The sequence below is a fragment of the Macrobrachium nipponense genome, chromosome 2 (assembly GCF_015104395.2).
Source record: "Macrobrachium nipponense isolate FS-2020 chromosome 2, ASM1510439v2, whole genome shotgun sequence".
In the NCBI taxonomy this organism is placed as follows: domain Eukaryota; kingdom Metazoa; phylum Arthropoda; class Malacostraca; order Decapoda; family Palaemonidae; genus Macrobrachium; species Macrobrachium nipponense.
Genome location: NC_087201.1, coordinates 128,367,799 through 128,385,298, shown reverse-complemented (window position 1 = coordinate 128,385,298; position 17,500 = coordinate 128,367,799). Strand labels below are relative to the sequence as shown.

The 17,500-nt window shown below is 34.4% G+C and overlaps 1 protein-coding gene across 5 annotated transcripts in view; it reads right to left on the bottom strand.

The window, feature by feature from the left end:
* Positions 1–17,500, bottom strand: part of LOC135220981 (uncharacterized) — a 452,378-nt gene that overhangs the window by 103,338 nt on the left and 331,540 nt on the right. For all 5 annotated transcript variants that reach the window (XR_010315842.1, XR_010315843.1, XR_010315844.1 and 2 more), the window contains one exon: positions 6,018–6,195. The gene's annotated coding sequence lies outside the window, so the exon portion shown is untranslated. The remainder of the gene's footprint in view (positions 1–6,017; positions 6,196–17,500) is intronic.

Genomic DNA, 17,500 nt, shown 5'->3' with positions numbered 1-17,500 from the left:
CATTATTATTATTTATTATTATTTTATTAGTTATTATTATTTATTATTTATTATTATTATTATTACATTATTATTTATTATTTTATTGTTTTTGTACCCAGGGCTTCAAAATGACAAACTGTAAAGAAAGTCCGGACGGCAAGTCCCAACACTAGGGACGTTATTCTGCATAGTACTTATGTTGCTAGTGGTGAGAGATGTTGGCTACAGGTTGGACAACGTCAGATATAAACATGGGGCTCATAATCCATAGATTAGCGGTTGCCACACAAAGGCAAAATAAACTTATAGATACACATCACTATTTATATAATAGGATTATCATTAACTTTCATCCCGTTATTGTTTTTACTCCTGTTAAAAGCTTAATATACCGCCATAACCCTGCAATAATAGTTTTCTCATTTTGAAGTTGAGTAAATAGTATAGGCTTTCGTTTACATATACTAAAATCCAAATAGACCAGCATACGTTTAGCAAAGAAAGTGCTGCAATAACCACTACTAGAAATGGACACCAAAACCTTCTACAGCCTTAGAACTACAATCATTAATTCATGTCTTGAAGATGAAATAAGTTTCATATCAAGAAACATTTCAGCTTTAAGCACTATGACAACTAACCACAAGTGGAAATTTGAAATTTGAAAACCTTGTGATGCTCCGATGCTCTATCTACGAAACATAATGTATCACTTGAAACAACAGGCTTAGTTAATTTTACTGTAATGTGTAAATATTAAATTGGGAGGATCAGGGTCGACAAAAATAACAATAAAAAAAAAAGTCTCAAACGTTACAATTTCTGAATGCCCTTTTCAAAATGCAAATCGATAATTGGATGCACAGCTCACACACCGCCATGTCACCAGAATAAGTTAATTGAAAGCTCAGAATATACATTAAGACGTCGTATTTATGTTCTGTATGCATGTATGTACGTATGTATGAATACCAATACACCCGCGTTCTTAGGTATGCGTTAATATACGTGTGTTCAGAGGCTGTTGTGTAAATTCCTAAGGAAACTTTGTGCCCTAAAAATTCTGTCTAACTTTTATATATAGTTTATACATAGTTGGCTTCATAAGCTTTTGGAGAGAGAGAGAGAGAGAGAGAGAGAGAGAGAGAGAGAGAGAGAGAGAGAGAGAGAGAGAGCCTATTTAGCCAAGTGTTTCGGTTTGTTACGATGGTTACTGTCTTTGGTAAATCCTGCTTACATAAAAATGACCTTGACAGAACTTTCAGATAGAAATAGCATTTCATTATTTCCATTATGAAAACAATTAGATTTTAACAAACATAGAAAAGATTTATTGGCATTAATTAAACAACAGAATAGGAGAAGAAAAATCATACCATCTTAGTTGAGAGAGAGAGAGAGAGAGAGAGAGAGAGAGAGAGGAGAAAAGAAAAAGGAGGAGGAGGAAAGGGAGAGAGAGAGAGAGGAGGAAACTGTTTTATTTTTTTTTTTTTTTCCCTCTCCCCGAAACAACAGGACGAAGTTTGGGACGCATAAGTAAGCCTCTGGCCTCTTAAATATCATCAGCGCTAAAACTTTGGTGCCAGAAGAATCCGTCGAGTCAAACTTTGTCCGAACTCTTTTCATATTTAGCACCATTTACATCACCCTTTTTTTCCTCCCCAGGGCTGATTTATTAGGACCAAGTTGTTTGATGATGACGTGTTTTTGAAATATGGAGGCGGAAAACGGATTCGCTTTGTGGGATGGGGACGGGCAGCCGGAAATGGGAAGGATTTAATGGGTGTGGGGGACCGAGGACCGAGGACCGAGGGAGGGATATTGAATGCAAATGAATTAGCACCGAGCAACTGAGGTCGCGAGGGATATGAGTTTGAAGCGTGAATAGAGTAATGTTGCCTAAAAAGACCAGGTGATCGTTTCAAGTTTAAGATTAATCTAAATAATTGCATTATAATGGTGGCGTGATTGAGGGAGGCTCAAAAGATCTGGTGGTTTAATCGTCAGTTGATAAAAAGGTGATCTAAAGCTATTCGTATGTCGATGGAGATTCCCTGGATAATTGTTTTCCTAAGTGATGGATTGCATTTCCTTTTTAATAGTCTAATTAGAAGCACTAATCTTATAGTAGGAATTCGCTTGATATCACTGGAAAATATGTTGAAATGCACTGTAATTAGGCTAGTCAGTTATATGAACATTAAAAAGGGGCGTTTATAAAATGACATATTATGGTGAAATGCAGCTACCATCTGTAAAAGTTTGAAAATACCATGTTACTGTAAGCAAATTTCCAAATGCCATTTATAAGCGATCACTCGAACTTTGTCATTTAAACTCCCTGGAGGTAAGATTTAAAATAAACAAAAAGTATAGATGGGATCATGTATTAACTCCATCAGGCTTACCTTATGAAGATGGTAGCCAAGTACCCAATGGCTCGACCCAACGATGCTTAAATACAGTACTTCAAGTGTGCATTATCAAATTCACTGTTACGATTTTTTAAATTTTCCTGAAAGAATTTAAAAATTGGAAAAAATGAAAAGGGGCCAGTGAAACGCAATTCAGCGGTTGGTCTATTGCGAGATATAAATAAATTCATCACTGGAAAGCAGCTGTGACTGTTGAAAAAAAAGACAAATATTTCGCTTTGAACGCTTGATCAGTCTCTCAGTTTGTCCTGAATGTTAGATAGTACTTTAGAGAATTCACCATAATTCGTAAACAACGACAACAAAGTTTACAGTAATAACTAATCAAATATAAAACTATCTAAATTAGCCCATGCTTCTGAAGATATGTAACTGATGACAATTGATAAAAAAAAAACATAACAATTATACCATGCTCGAAACGGGTGAGGTGTAATGAACAGAGGTAAAATAGTCATTATCTGAAAAAGTTGAGTTGTAACTTTACACAGATGAATGCTTTTTATTGATAAGTTTGTTCAACGAATCAACTATATAAAATTTAATAAGAAAATGAAAGAATACATGGATGTCAACGAAGCCCAGAATTCCTACAGTTTTTTCTTTGGTCTAAAATGATTTACATCTCCTATTTGAAACCTCTACGAATATATGAACACGCTGATGTTTCGCTGTATATAATGACGTGAGGCCTCTAACTTAGTTTACATTTTTGTTTCTTGGCTAACTTTTAGTCATTGTTGAGATTACTTCAAGGTTAATTATAACTGGTTACGTTGAGATCGCTGCTGTACCCACTGGCCTTCCTGTTTTCACTACGTGTTTATTTGAAAATTACTTTATCTCAATCCGAAATAAAATATTATTTTATCTTAAAAAACCCTGCTGATGTGTTTTTCCAGCTAACTCCAACGGTGCATGACAACACAGAAGAGATTATTGAAAACCAATACAGTGGAGACCTGACCGAGACCTAACTATGTTGGATCCAAGTTGAGCGAAAGAAGATGAGAAAACATCCCCAATATTTTCTACAAAGAATTTGACTGACTTTTCACTGTCTTAATATCTATCTTAGTGCACTGTAAAGTGTAAAGTTTTATACCTCTCATAGATATTCCCTGATGCTAATTCCTGCCCTTACGATATACAATGGTTTTAAATAGGCAATTCTTACATAGCAAAGAACACAGACGCCATTTCACAGTCTTCGAGTCTGGAACTAAGCACTTAATATATCTTCGTATCTATTTTAGGCCTTCGTGCTTCCTATCTTCCCTTTATCAGAAAATGTTTATCAAATCATAGCCATCTTTAGATGTTTCAACTGGGCATTTTACGCAGAGGAACTTATATCATCCTTAACCTTTCAGATATGTATAATATACAAATAGTAGTCACATCCTTACTAAGGCAACTGAACGTAAAATCATGGCATATTCCAGGTGAGGTTGTTATAATTTAGATGAAATTTATTTATTTCTTATCATTTTCATGTTTTTGTTTCAGTTAAATTCCTCATCTTCACTGGTTTTGTCTCTTATCTACTGGCATGTTGTTAGACAGGGCAATAATATTCAGTTTGTACTATAGTAATATTTGTCCATGAATATAATAGTAATAATGTGCAAAGTATGAAATGCAATTTTGATAATATCGGAATTACTACTGTGAATATCACTGCTTTCTTTGAAAACACTGATAAGGATGGACAACAACAACTCATATACATGCTACTGATCATTTCAAGGAAGAGGTTCTCTATATTTTGCACTGAATATACTGACATAGCACCTTTCCTGAAGCCAACTCTCTCTCTCTCTCTCTCTCTCTCTCTCTCTCTCTCTCTCTCTCTCTCTCGATATCCTTTTGCATGACCTTTTATCTGCTGTAGTACATCTTCTCAATTATCTTATTTTACTATATCCCTTCCACATCAATTCAAAATATCTTTACAGTCACTTAACCCCATTGTATTTTTTCAACGCTTCTCTCTCTCTCTCTCTTTATATATATGTAGAATCTATTGGTCATTTTTACAAGATACATATGTAAACATAATAGCACAATGCCCTCTTAAATTTTCAAATTCTTTGCTCTTTTTTTGATATTTCTTTGAATTTGGATCTCGCGGCTTTGTAGTGACCAGCGCATCCCAAAAGGAGCAAAGAATTTGGAAAGTTTGGAGGGCATTGTGGCTATTACATTTTCACTCACACACACCACACACACACACATATATATATAGTATAATATATATATAATATATATATATATATATATATATATATATATTCTAGTTGAAAAATGGTATCAGGAACTATTGACAGCATACAATTTAACCAGACATCGTTCGAAAAATATGTTATCGTGGTTTTATCCCTGATTCTATATACATCTGCTTCACAGCGCGGTCAGGGAAAAGACCTGCCGAAAAAACGGAAGGCTTGTACTTTTCTTACACTATCGGTTCCCATCAGGAAAACGATTATATCATTACGATATATATATATATACTATACTATATATATATATATAATATATACATATATATATATAAAGATATATGCCAAGAAGTAAAAATAAACGAATGAGGATCTGCAAGATCATTTTTAACGTTAAACGTCCTTTACTGAGCTAGAGACTGACATAGATATGGGAAAAGACAATACAAGAAGATTCGTATAACTGACAGATAGGGATTATAAAGAGATTAGTACCTAGAATCCGACACACCTGGAAGATGAAAATCCTTCCCAAACAAGCATAAACAATGGGTGCAATTAAAGGTTTAAGACAATCATCTCAGAAAAAAGGCCCAGACAATTAAAGGATTATAGGTGACAGCTATTCAGAACTTGGTAAACAAAAAACCATATTCACAATACATGACGGACATACATTACAACAAAAATAATAACTCTATAGCAACTGATTTTATTTAAGTCAGTAATTATTATCTTTGAGGTCATTCTTAAACATGTACAGATACAAGGGTCTAAATGAAAAAGCCACGACTAACATAAAGAAATTACAATGAAGAGTAAGTTGTATTAAAGCAGATTCTAAAAGATTTCGTGATAAGACAGCTCTTGACCTTTGCAATACTGAACTACCATCCCACTTTATTCGGTGGTTGTTTTCACTTAAATGAATGAATATTGCATTGGATTTTTGCCCAGTTTTTACAGAATATTTATGCTGGCTTAGCCTTACTTCTAGGCTCAGTAAAGGACGTTTAACGTCGAAAGATCTTGCAGGTCCTCATTCGTTTATTTTTCCTTCGTGCATATATCTTTATTTATGGATTTATCACGTTCCTAACTTTTGTGATTCAGTGATACATACATACAGACATACATATATATATATATATATATATATTATATATATATATATATATATATATATATGTATGTATTAGGTATGGTGAATGTATTTGTGTGTGTGTGTATGAGTCCATCTGATTGTCTATAGGCGTTCATTTGTTACCATTTATTATCCTTTCGTGTCGATACGCTGCATGTACAATTATATATACTGTGATACATCGACAAATACTGTAGATAGAAAAAGAATGTATCATAAATTCTCACTCACTTGGCGTTTGTGGCAGAGGTGGAAAATTCTCTCCTGAAGACCCTTACTTCATGCAAAATAGTGCTTATTCTCTCACAGAAATGACCCTGGCGTGCATCAATGTTTCGAAAAACCAGCCGAGGTTTTCCAGTCTGCCCTTGTGGCTTGATGTTGTACATGAACATTTCCCATCAGTTCCCTGAAGATACAAAGAAATGCCAAACGTGAGACGAATAGGACTGTTATCCAGAACAAATGCTTTGATATTTGAATGTTTGATACTTTATCAAAACAACAGATATTTTTTTAACATCACAGTAAATTATAACTCATAATGATAAGATATTATTCGTTGTAATTGTGAATTTTTGCATTAAATATCCATGTATTTCTCTCTCTCTCTCTCTCTCTCTCTCTCTCTCTCTCTCTCTCTCTCTCTCTGTTTCTTTCTCTGATGATGGATAATCATGACTGCTTGAAAAGTTAAGTGAACAACACAAGTGGAAACAATGTTTCCCTCGCTAAACTTTTGCTTGCCTTGTTATGGCTGCACGTTAAGCTTCGTAATCTTGTGTTTCTTTTCTCGGAAACATTGCAAATTTTAGCACGTCGGAATATTAATGAAGCGATTCTTGGCAGCGAATTGCTACCGTCCTAGCTACCATAGTTGCATATTACAGGAGACTGGTTGGAAATCATTATGTAACTGAGGGTCATTTCAGCTCGATATCAACAGCATGGGGTTTTATAGTGAAGGAACGTTCCAGGAAGAGACAGAATCGTCTTTTTTATTTCATTTCCCTTTTTCTATATAAAAGCTCGATCACAAAGGTGTGTGAATAAAATACCTGGCCTCGTGATTCCACTTGTCCACCTGAGAAAAAGCATTGATCAGATTACTCTTTTCAACTGATAGCATCCTTTAAAAAGCACAGCAGTCCACGTCAGAATCTCGTCATTATTTCGCAATCTCTTAATTCAAGCTTCTATTCTCATTTCTGCAAATTCCAGGGTTATTAATACTGTGATGATCATTTTGCGTCAATTTGCTAATTTTTTTTTCACCTATATTAACTTTTTCTCAGAGATTCAGCAATTCGCATTTCAGAACTCTCTAATTTTCTCATTGAAATTTTCCATTGGCTGTGGCAGGCGGGTTTGGATATCTATTTGGTCTACACGAACCAGACAGGGATATGATCAAAATAAGAATTCTGCTTGAATCTTAAGAGGAAAATCTAAAATAAAAATTATAGTTTATTTCAGAAATCAAACCAATGTTACAATATTTAGGCAGAAACAGACCAAGCGCTATACAGTGAAAACAGATTGCAGTGCCTTGTTTTTCAGGAATAGCTCGAATACAGACTACATGATTTTGTAAGAAAGACTCGCGGAATGCATAAAATGGATTGCAAAACATACATAAAGTTAATAATCTATCAAGAGGATCGTACGTTTTCTAATCTATATGCTCTCGTGTGGCCTAGAAAAAGTTTTTGTTTACGTACTTTAAATATCCCAACCTTGATAGATAGGTCTAATGTACATCATCAATTCAGTTTCAGGTTCCCCCCTCCCACCCCAACCCCGCTCTCTCTATCTCTCTCTCATCTGCCTCGCTTTCCAAAACTCTTGTTTTCACGCTTCGCGCAGCCAGAACACGGTAATAGCCAAATAGCTCGCTGAAGCATGCCTTTGATTAGTTGCCGACGAGAATTGATTTAAACACCCGGTGGTCTGCTTTGGTTTACTACCTCATGTTTACTTTGGCGAATTTCTGGTACTTACAAAACCAGTCTTCCAAGGACGATCGATGAGGTTTTTGTTCTAATTCAAAGATCACTTATTCAATTTATACATTCAGATCTACTTGTAAACGAACAACAGAGTCGTGTAGGTTGTGACTGAATAATATTGCACAGCAACGATCATGAAGAATAGCATCTGACAACCGCAGCATAGGAAAAGCAGAGGCATGATAACAATATTGGAAAGTAAGATCATAAGCGTTTCCATTACTGCTTCGTTTTAAGTATATGAATTTTGCTAGAACTTTCCTCATCCCATGTCATATCGTGGGCGCTGAAATAAAGAACGAAATCCATTACCATTTTTCAGTCAATAAGTGTCAAATTCTACAATCAGAGTTTTTGGGAGCCCCCTCTGTTCTCATTATCATTCTCAGTTATAATGAAATTCCCACGGAAATAGCTATTTTAATATGATTTCACATATTTCCTTCAGTAGAGATGTTGATTCTAAATTTTGTCTCTATATGACCCTGAGTTAAATACTACTTAAGTCACCAATATTTCTTAATCCTAACTTGACATGGGTGGAAAAGAGACAAATCGCTCGATATGTAATCTTGACCTAATTCGATTCTGGAGAATCTTTTTGGGTGCAATACATTGGACCGTCCCAGTCGTTTCTCATGCATGTTGCTTAACGTTAGTCAGTTAAGCTAAAGCAGAGAGAAGCCGTCCTCATTCCGAAATACGTGACAACAGCTGACAGGTTATTCATCTTATGCTAAGTTATTCGAATGAAATCGGCATTTCACAAAATTTTTCATTTTGCTCAAACGTGTGACTCAAAGAAATTAGTTCTCTTTTTACTCTTCTTAAGTATATACCACTGGCTGTTCTATTTCCGAATCGTAATCTATATGAATTTCCTTAAAAAAAAATTCTAAATGACAAGTATACTCGCAAGCTTTCAGACAGAAGAGTATCCTAAATGCGAAATGGTGGGGGCGGGGGTGGCATGTCTAGCGCTAGCCCCCTATAGTGGTTGCGGATACAAAATGTATTATTTTTTTAGCAGAATATTTGTTTTGTTGGTTTTTTTAAAGTTTATACAGCATGTGAAATATAAAGATGTCACATGATAAAAATATATCATAGCCAAAGCTTTGTTAGAATAAAGGATATAACACCTTTAAGCTTCAACGGCAATTTCCAACAAATCGAATCATAAAATTCTAAAGCCATGAAACGTCGATATTTGTCACGATGCAACACTGCTTGATATTTAAATATTTATTATTTTGAATTATTTATCAAACATTCTGTCCATACAGTTTTTCAATTTTTTTGCATTTTACGTTGATATATGACGTAATTCTAAATTTCTTAGGAGATTTTTAATGTAATCAAAAAAGTAAATTTTTAATTAGGACAAATTCATCAACAATGTGTATTGACATTAATATTATTTAAGATGCATATTATTCAGGTCTTAATTTTAATGTTAATGAGATATATAGTTACTGAGATCCAATATTATAAAAATAGGCAAAATAAAAAATGACAAAAGATGAAAAATGACAATATTTTGAAAACTTATGGATGAGGGAAATCATAATTTTTAGTGGAATTCATTTAAATCCAGTGTTATTCGCGTGCTTTTCATATAACAAGAGTTTTATTACCATTGTCACCACTTCATAAAGGAACACCTTTCCTTTTTTTGTTATTAAAAACTGTCTATTCTTTTTTCTACGTATTTTATATATAATGCCAGACAACAATGATACAGCGCATACTTGTATTTCATTCTCTTTTTTTACCCGGCTAGTTAGGTTTGGTTTTTTTTTACAGTAAACATCTTATGTGATACATCTCTTCAAATACGCGGATAAAAAAGGTAACTTATCTTAATATAACAAAGAAGATTTACTTTCGAAATCTATACATCAGTTATAACATTTGTTTCATTCATATACCTGTACTTATTAAGAACGAACCTACATTGCAATTATTACGCATAATGTATATCTATACTTATGTATAGAGACAAACAGCAATTATTTACTTAACAAGCGTCCACAATTTGCACGGATCAAAAAGATAAAACTTGGGAAATCTGTGTTTCAAGAAGATGAAATGAAATAAAATATTACCGATAAAAACAAATTAGAATAATCACGGTTTGTATTTTATATTCCCAATGAATTTTTCTTGTCGTTTTGTGTGTGTGTACCCGGCCAATTTGCAGTAACAACAAAACATTTGTGAACGCAAACAGTGTGATTTACATCACAACGGCAGACATTCAAAACAGTGAATAGAGAATAATGTTCATTCCAGTGAGTCATGATAACTGATATTGTTTTGAAGACATCCACACAACTAAAGCATATTGTGGATCTAAAAAACGGTTGTGGTTATGTTTTTCCTTGCATTTATGCGTACTGATATCATGTATATAAAGTTGAAACCCGGAAATGTAAGTAAATCTGCATTCATGTTATATGAACATTTACCGAGAATATTAATCTATTATGACAAGCTGGCAAGCACCAATATATAGATAGTTAGTATTATCAAAATAGGACCACGCCCAGTGATTGAGCATAGTAAATACAAGGTTACTAAAAATTAGAAGAACATAAGATAATGTACTTGAAGTCGAGAAAAAATGAAACAATTGGCAATAAAAAATTCATATTCAAAATTAGTCGCAATTAAGATTAAAGATGAAAACGCAGATATTTCCCAGAAAAAAATAGCCTAGTGTGAAAAATGAGGACGACAAAATCTGAGGAAGTTCAAATTTAATTACAGATAATACTTCACACATACCGCACAACCAACACACACACACACACACACACACACACACACACACACACACACACATATATATATTATATATATATATATATATATATATATATATATATATATATATATTATATGTAAACATCCTTAAATTAGATACTAACGACAGAGACAAGAACGACGAAGGCCAACCTCCTTCCCGATGAATGTATGACAAATTCTCTTTCATTTATCCTTCCACACTAGTGCCTAGTAATTCATTTGCAAAGCGCCTTGTGCCATGTAAAAGCATTCTCATGATTTAAAAGGAATTCCCATAGTTACTTGTACATCTTTCTGAGACTAAAGGTTTTTATTTTTCTTGTCTGTATTGTAGTCTCGACGTCTGTACGTGAGGATATTCTCATAGATCCTCTAGAGTCTAGAGATACTTGGAAAGGACGAAGGCGAAGAGATAGATGGGAAGTGTACCTGAACTGAATATTCTTATACCTAAATTTCCATTTTTTGTTTTGTTTTACACTTTTCTTGGATGAAAAGTCATCCAATTTTTTCTACGAGAAAACAAACCCTGTTTTTTATTTACTGTTTTTTTTTTTATTTTTATTGCCAATTTTCATTTTTTAGACATAATTACAATGTGCCAAAGGGACCAGTTAATTCCATTAGCAAACTCTCTCTCTCTCTCTCTCTCTCTCTCTCTCTCTCTCTCTCTCTCTCTCTCTCTCTCACGCATACACACACACACACACATACACACACACATTTCTTCTCTGTTGATGGATGACCATAAGTGTTTGAAAAGTTAAGTGGCCAACACGCAAGAAAACAACGTTTTCCACGATAAACTTTTGCATCTCTTTTGTTGAGGCTGAAAGTCAGGTTTACGAATATTTTCCTCCTCGTAGTTCCCGGAAAATTGCTTGTATTTCAGTTAGTTGAAGCAAAGAGTAAATGCCATGTAATCTTTTTGCAAAATTGCGGAGAGCAAATAAAAAATGAAGCCCTGGAGTCTTGAGGATGCGTGAATGTGGTAGCGGATAGAGGGCCAAACCCCCTCCCCCCTTTTTCTTTCAATAAATCATCATTTGTAGCAAACATCTGCTTAGTTAATGATTATTTCAACAACAATAACTGCGCAACAAAAACAACAACAACTACTACTGTATGTATATATATGTGAATATGTATTATATAGATATTGATATATATGTACCATATGTATGTCCAAGTTACATATTTTAATCCTAAGTGCCACCAATAAAAGATTTCTAGATTCGCCACTGTGTTTAAGAGTAAACTGGAGGTGGTGATAACTGAAAGGAAAGTGAAGGGCAGCGTGTCCACTACTAGGAGTAATCCAGCGATTATTTTTTTTGTTTTTAATTTTTTTAGAAGCAGTGTTTCGATAGTGCATGGAATTTGAGGAAAAGGGGTCAGCCCTGCAGTTTGGCTTACCTTGATTTTGTTTGTGTATCGTTTGATAAATAACTGCTTCGAACCCTTTCGAACCCTTTCTTGAGTTGAGCGCTGTGAAACTAACCTTTTAAAAACCTTGCTTGTTACAGGAATACAATTAGTTCTACGCAAAGAATTGTCCCCGAATAAAATGTGAACGGATCTGTACGTTTCATGTAAATATTCCTGAGAAAGTCTTGACCACATCCAAAAGTAAAACAGTTTCAGATGAGAATGATGGCACCGATAAACTGCAAATATTAAGGCATTTGAATGAGTTCTGATTAGGATATAGTTCATTGAGAGATTTCATCAGATATTAAAAAGATTTATCGCGAAATACTGCAAGCATGTTACATGTTATTGGGATAAGAATCTCCCTTACCTTTTATTTCCCATTCACTCGACCAAAAATCATTCTTCTGAATTCTCTTTTTATGACCTCACGTAAAGAATTTCTGGAGGTTCTTGAGGATGTTTTAGAAGGCGTGTAACTAAAGAGGCTTTATTGGATTGGTTTTCTGAATCTATGGCGGAAATTGTTACAACATGGGAACTTTTTGATGTTAGCTTGATTCCGACTGAAGAAGAGATGAAGGCAGTGTCGACATAAAAGCAAAAACAAGATCATTTAAGGCCAGGCACCAGGTATTAGTATTATTACCTTTGACAGGAAAAATAGTTACGTGCGAATTATTTAGGCCCTTAAACAGTATATCAAAATGTATTGTATTTCAGTCGAGCACAAAAGTGGACGGCTAACAAAATTTGTGGAAACGACTGGAAAGTTGGGAATGCATGGAGGGAATCTTGAGTGACCTCTTCTAAACGATAGTGCAGTGTAACTGCTAAAAGTGAATATAAAAACTGAAGCTGCAGATATAAATTGATTATCAGTCTTTGTGATATAAGAAGAATAAAGGATGAGAAATATGAAGAACGTAAAATCACTTGTAAAAATGTCACGCAGGTGAGTGTTTTGATGTTTTATTCACTTGGAGAAAAAATGTCAATAGGTTGTTATAAAGACGGATGAAAGTGATGAGGAGATTAGGACCTACAAAAATGAAGATGGATGTAGAGAAAGGAATGTTGGAAAAGAAACGATATAAAACCCAGGAAGCCCTAGTGCATACAACGCAAAGATGAATTACATAGTGTTTGCAGGAACGGATGATGCACTATTAATGTTTTTTTTTCTTCTGTGTAGGTTGATGAAGTGGGTATTATTGTATACGTTTTCTGAATTGGAACTTCATGATTCATCACCTAAATTACAAATATAATACTGGTCTGGTGTGGAATGGTTGACGCTTGCAAATGATACAGTACTAATGGGAATGCGAAAGAGGAACTGCAGAACTTCGTGAAAGGGTTTCACAATGCAGGCAAAAGAAGAAAGTTCAGAATGAATGGAGTAAGGGTAAGCTTTTGAAACCTTGGAGGTGGAGCAATGTCTTTTATGGACAATAGAATATGAGAAAAGTTATCGCGTGCCATTATTTGTAAATGTGACAGATGATGGTAGGATGATAGAAGTGATTACCAATTTGTGAAATAACAAAGGTAGATTGGTGAGTATAAAATACCTGAAGGAATTTGAATGTCCATGAAAGCTAAGGAAGAACTTTATACGAAGATTACTGAGCAAAATTCCCTTTATGAAAGCTAAGCTGTAGATGCAAAATGCATGTAAAAGGAAAAGTTGGAAGCTGCTGAAATGGAAAGTTTGCAAAATACATGTGGGATAAGTAGAACTGAATGGGTGAGAAACACTGATCGTAAGAAAAATTAGACTAGGTTAGCTTTCTTGAAAAGATGGACCAGAGTTGTTGCAATGGTTTGGTCATGCTGAAAGACTGGAGGTTAGCAAAAAGACTGCATAAATCACAAACGATAAGCAGTCAGAGCAGAGGAAGACATAGAAAGTACTTTTAGATAGAGAGAAAGATGTAATGGAAAGAAAAGGCCTGAAGGTGCCTGCAAGTTAACAGGTACATGTACTGTGTAAGTAGTCAGGTTTGGCAAACTGCTGATGAGTTTTCTGTGAAGGTGTATGAAGTGATCAATTTTATTGATGTTTCCTGCACCTCGGGTTGATCCGCAATTCAGCAGATTAATTATAAATGTTGTTTTCTCTGCGGCCATCCCTATTTTGCAACGGTTCGGTATTACCAAAAGGAATACGGATAAAGAATAATACTACTTTCAGTATGATTCTTCATTCGGAATTATATACCCATTAGGTCGACAGACATCCGAGATTATGGCCAAGAAGAGCAAAATAATTTGGTCAGTCATTACTAAAGTATATGCCATCAAAATGCATCCTTTTTTCATATGGAAGTACGAGCTAAACGAATGTATCTGGAATTTCATAGAGCGTAATTAAAAGTAATGTAAATCGGTTATATTCATATCGGTAAAGCAAGTTGTGATAGGATACATGAATGAGTTTCCAGAAAGATATAGAGATAAAGGAAGTATTGCAAGCTTAACAAATTAACGCGAACACGAATGTTCAGCTAAACTTGATGGAATCCAAGGTAGATTTAGTGATTACGAACTTCAAAGCTAATCAGATTTCGATATTATATCAACAATTCACCGTGAAAATCCTTTTTGAGAAACGCGAAAAAGGGATGGCTAATAAAATCGGAGAGAACTGAGTCAGAGTATAATAATTGCAGATTGCGGCTGATGCAAACTGCCTTTTGGAGCTGACAGTTAGTGCTAACAAGCACTACAGATTGGATCCGGTCTGCGTACCCACCGTTCGGTCCAACACCATATTTATATACATTTATTAGCCGTTTCGGGTCGAACCCAGGAGATAAACATTTTTGGGAACTGCCATTGATTGCACTGTATCCTCATTCATATATGCAACACGTGCTGCGATACACTCTCTGCAAAAATTAATCTAAAGTAAAATAAATTAATAAATGAAAATAAATGAATAAATGGACCATAACGCTTAGCTGCGTTTCCTACTGATATCGGAGCCCGATTCCTATTTAATTATGTAAATTCGGACTGCGTTTCTTTTAATTAAACACATTTTTCGCACACATGCTCCTGTGCATCCTGTCTGCTAATAAAAAAAATGGCTGCCAGCTGAATAAGTCCATTCTATTAATGAAAAAGGAATGCCGGATAAATAAAATTTATTATTCCGGCGGGTAAACTTGGTCCAAGGGATAGGGGGAAGGAGAGAAAGATTGAGAGAGGGACAAACGACTAATGGGAGAGGAATATGGGGGGGAGGGGGAAGGGGTTACAATGGCAATGGTCTTAGGGTGGGGGTGTAGAGAGGGGGCGCATGAAGGATGCAATAGTGAGGATGAGAAAGGAGGAAAGGATACCTGCAGTGTGGTGGTCGGTTATAAACTAATATTGATTCCACTGTAAGTTTGTTACTACATAAACCGCACAGAAATTCCATTTAAAGCTGCCATGGCTGTAAAGGAACCACTTGATCTTGCGGCCATGGTATATTCGCTCCTTCGATATACAATAACTTCACTCACTGACATGAGCTTCTGGTCTGGGTCTGCGTTCTATTTAGTAAGTGTTTTAGTTATAGTATTCCAATATTTTTCATTCAAAGTACATAGGCCAATTTGACTGGCAACGCAATGCCCTTTTACAACCAAGAGAAAGCAATATTAGAAATCATGCAAAAGAATGATTAGGCTTGACCATGGAGGAAGAGATAAACTTGACTATTCTGGGCAAGAAGGTTGTAAGACTGATACACAGCGGTATTGTAGTACGAGAATTCCGATAGGCAGTTGGAAAAAAAAAAAGACAGTCACTGACCCATACAATCTTACGGTTACTGATATCCACAGAAAAAGTGTAGGACGGGATGGAACAATAGGACTTGCAATGCTGCCTGAATAAAAATGACTCTCCCCATCACCTCCATGGAACAGTAACTGAAATAGTATTAAGAGAGAAGCAAAAGAGAAATTTTTCTGAAGAGAGGCAGTGGAAACGGGAAAAAGACATGAGGGAGTTACTGACCAAATACAGTGGCTCAGTTTCAATCCTGTCAATAAGAGGCACAAAAGATAGGATTGATAAGACAAACGTGATAATGCGAACAATGGGGATAAAGGAAAGAATTTACTCCATGTAAACAATACAGAAAATGGTAAAGGTAGGTCTACAATGTTAAATATTAAAATCTGTCGAGGACAAGAGCGATTGCTTAAATTGAGTTCCAAGAGAAAAAATAAGAATACTGGATGGAAGAGACAACAGTGTAATAGGCAGAATCTATCTTGAAGACAACAGTACGTGATGTCCATTTAATTAACTTCACTTAATCAGGTTAAAAAGACAATGATAGGTCAGTCAGCGATTTAGTGAGGTCATCTGAAGAATGCTTAGGGTACCTTTAAAATAATTAGGAAAGCCGGATCATTCGCAAAAGTTTGCACAGGGAAAAGAAAGATTACAGAAGGTCGATGTTAAAGAGACAAATATAAGTATGTGAGAGACCATAGCCATGGGAGGAATTTGCTGTGTGAACTACAACATTGTACGTAAATACGGTGGCTCGACATAAAATATGTTAACAGTGGAAATGTGTGTTTAACAAAGCCTTATGTCAGATTATGACAAATGCTTAGAGTTTATCGAGAACATTGACACAGTTTTCTCAAATCGCATAAGGTTGAAAATGCCCTTTTCTGGTTACCTGAAACTAGAAAGGCAGAATAAAGTAACAAAAAGTAATTTCAAATATTTAGTGATAGTAAGTTCTAAAGTAACAGGTCATTAACTGGAAGGTTTGAGCATTAAGCCTTTTTAAGGATAGGCTGCACCAGCATATATATCTATAGAAAGGAAAAGTGTAGTACAGCACATTTAGGCAAAATGAGACTACAAAGCACAGTATATATATGCATTTTTGTGACTGTGCATTTACACACACGTGCGCACGCACACACACATACACTACTATATATATATATATATATATATATATATACTATATATATATATATATCATATATATATGTATATATATATACATGTATATATATATAGTATGATATATATATATATATATATTATATAATATATAATATATATATATATATATATATATGTAATATATATATATATATATATAATATTATATATACTATATATATATATATATATATATATATATATATATATATATATATATATATATATATAGTGTATGTGTGTGTGCGTGCGCACGTGTGTGTAAATGCACAGTCACAAAAATGCATATATATATACTGTGCTTTATAGTCTCATTTTGCCTAAATGTGCTGTACTACACTTTTCCTTTCTAAAGAAATATATGTATATATGCCATTTTAATATTATATGTATACCATATGTATATATTATACATATATTATATATATAATTATATATATAATATATAATACACACATATACTAAAATATATATATATATATATATATATAT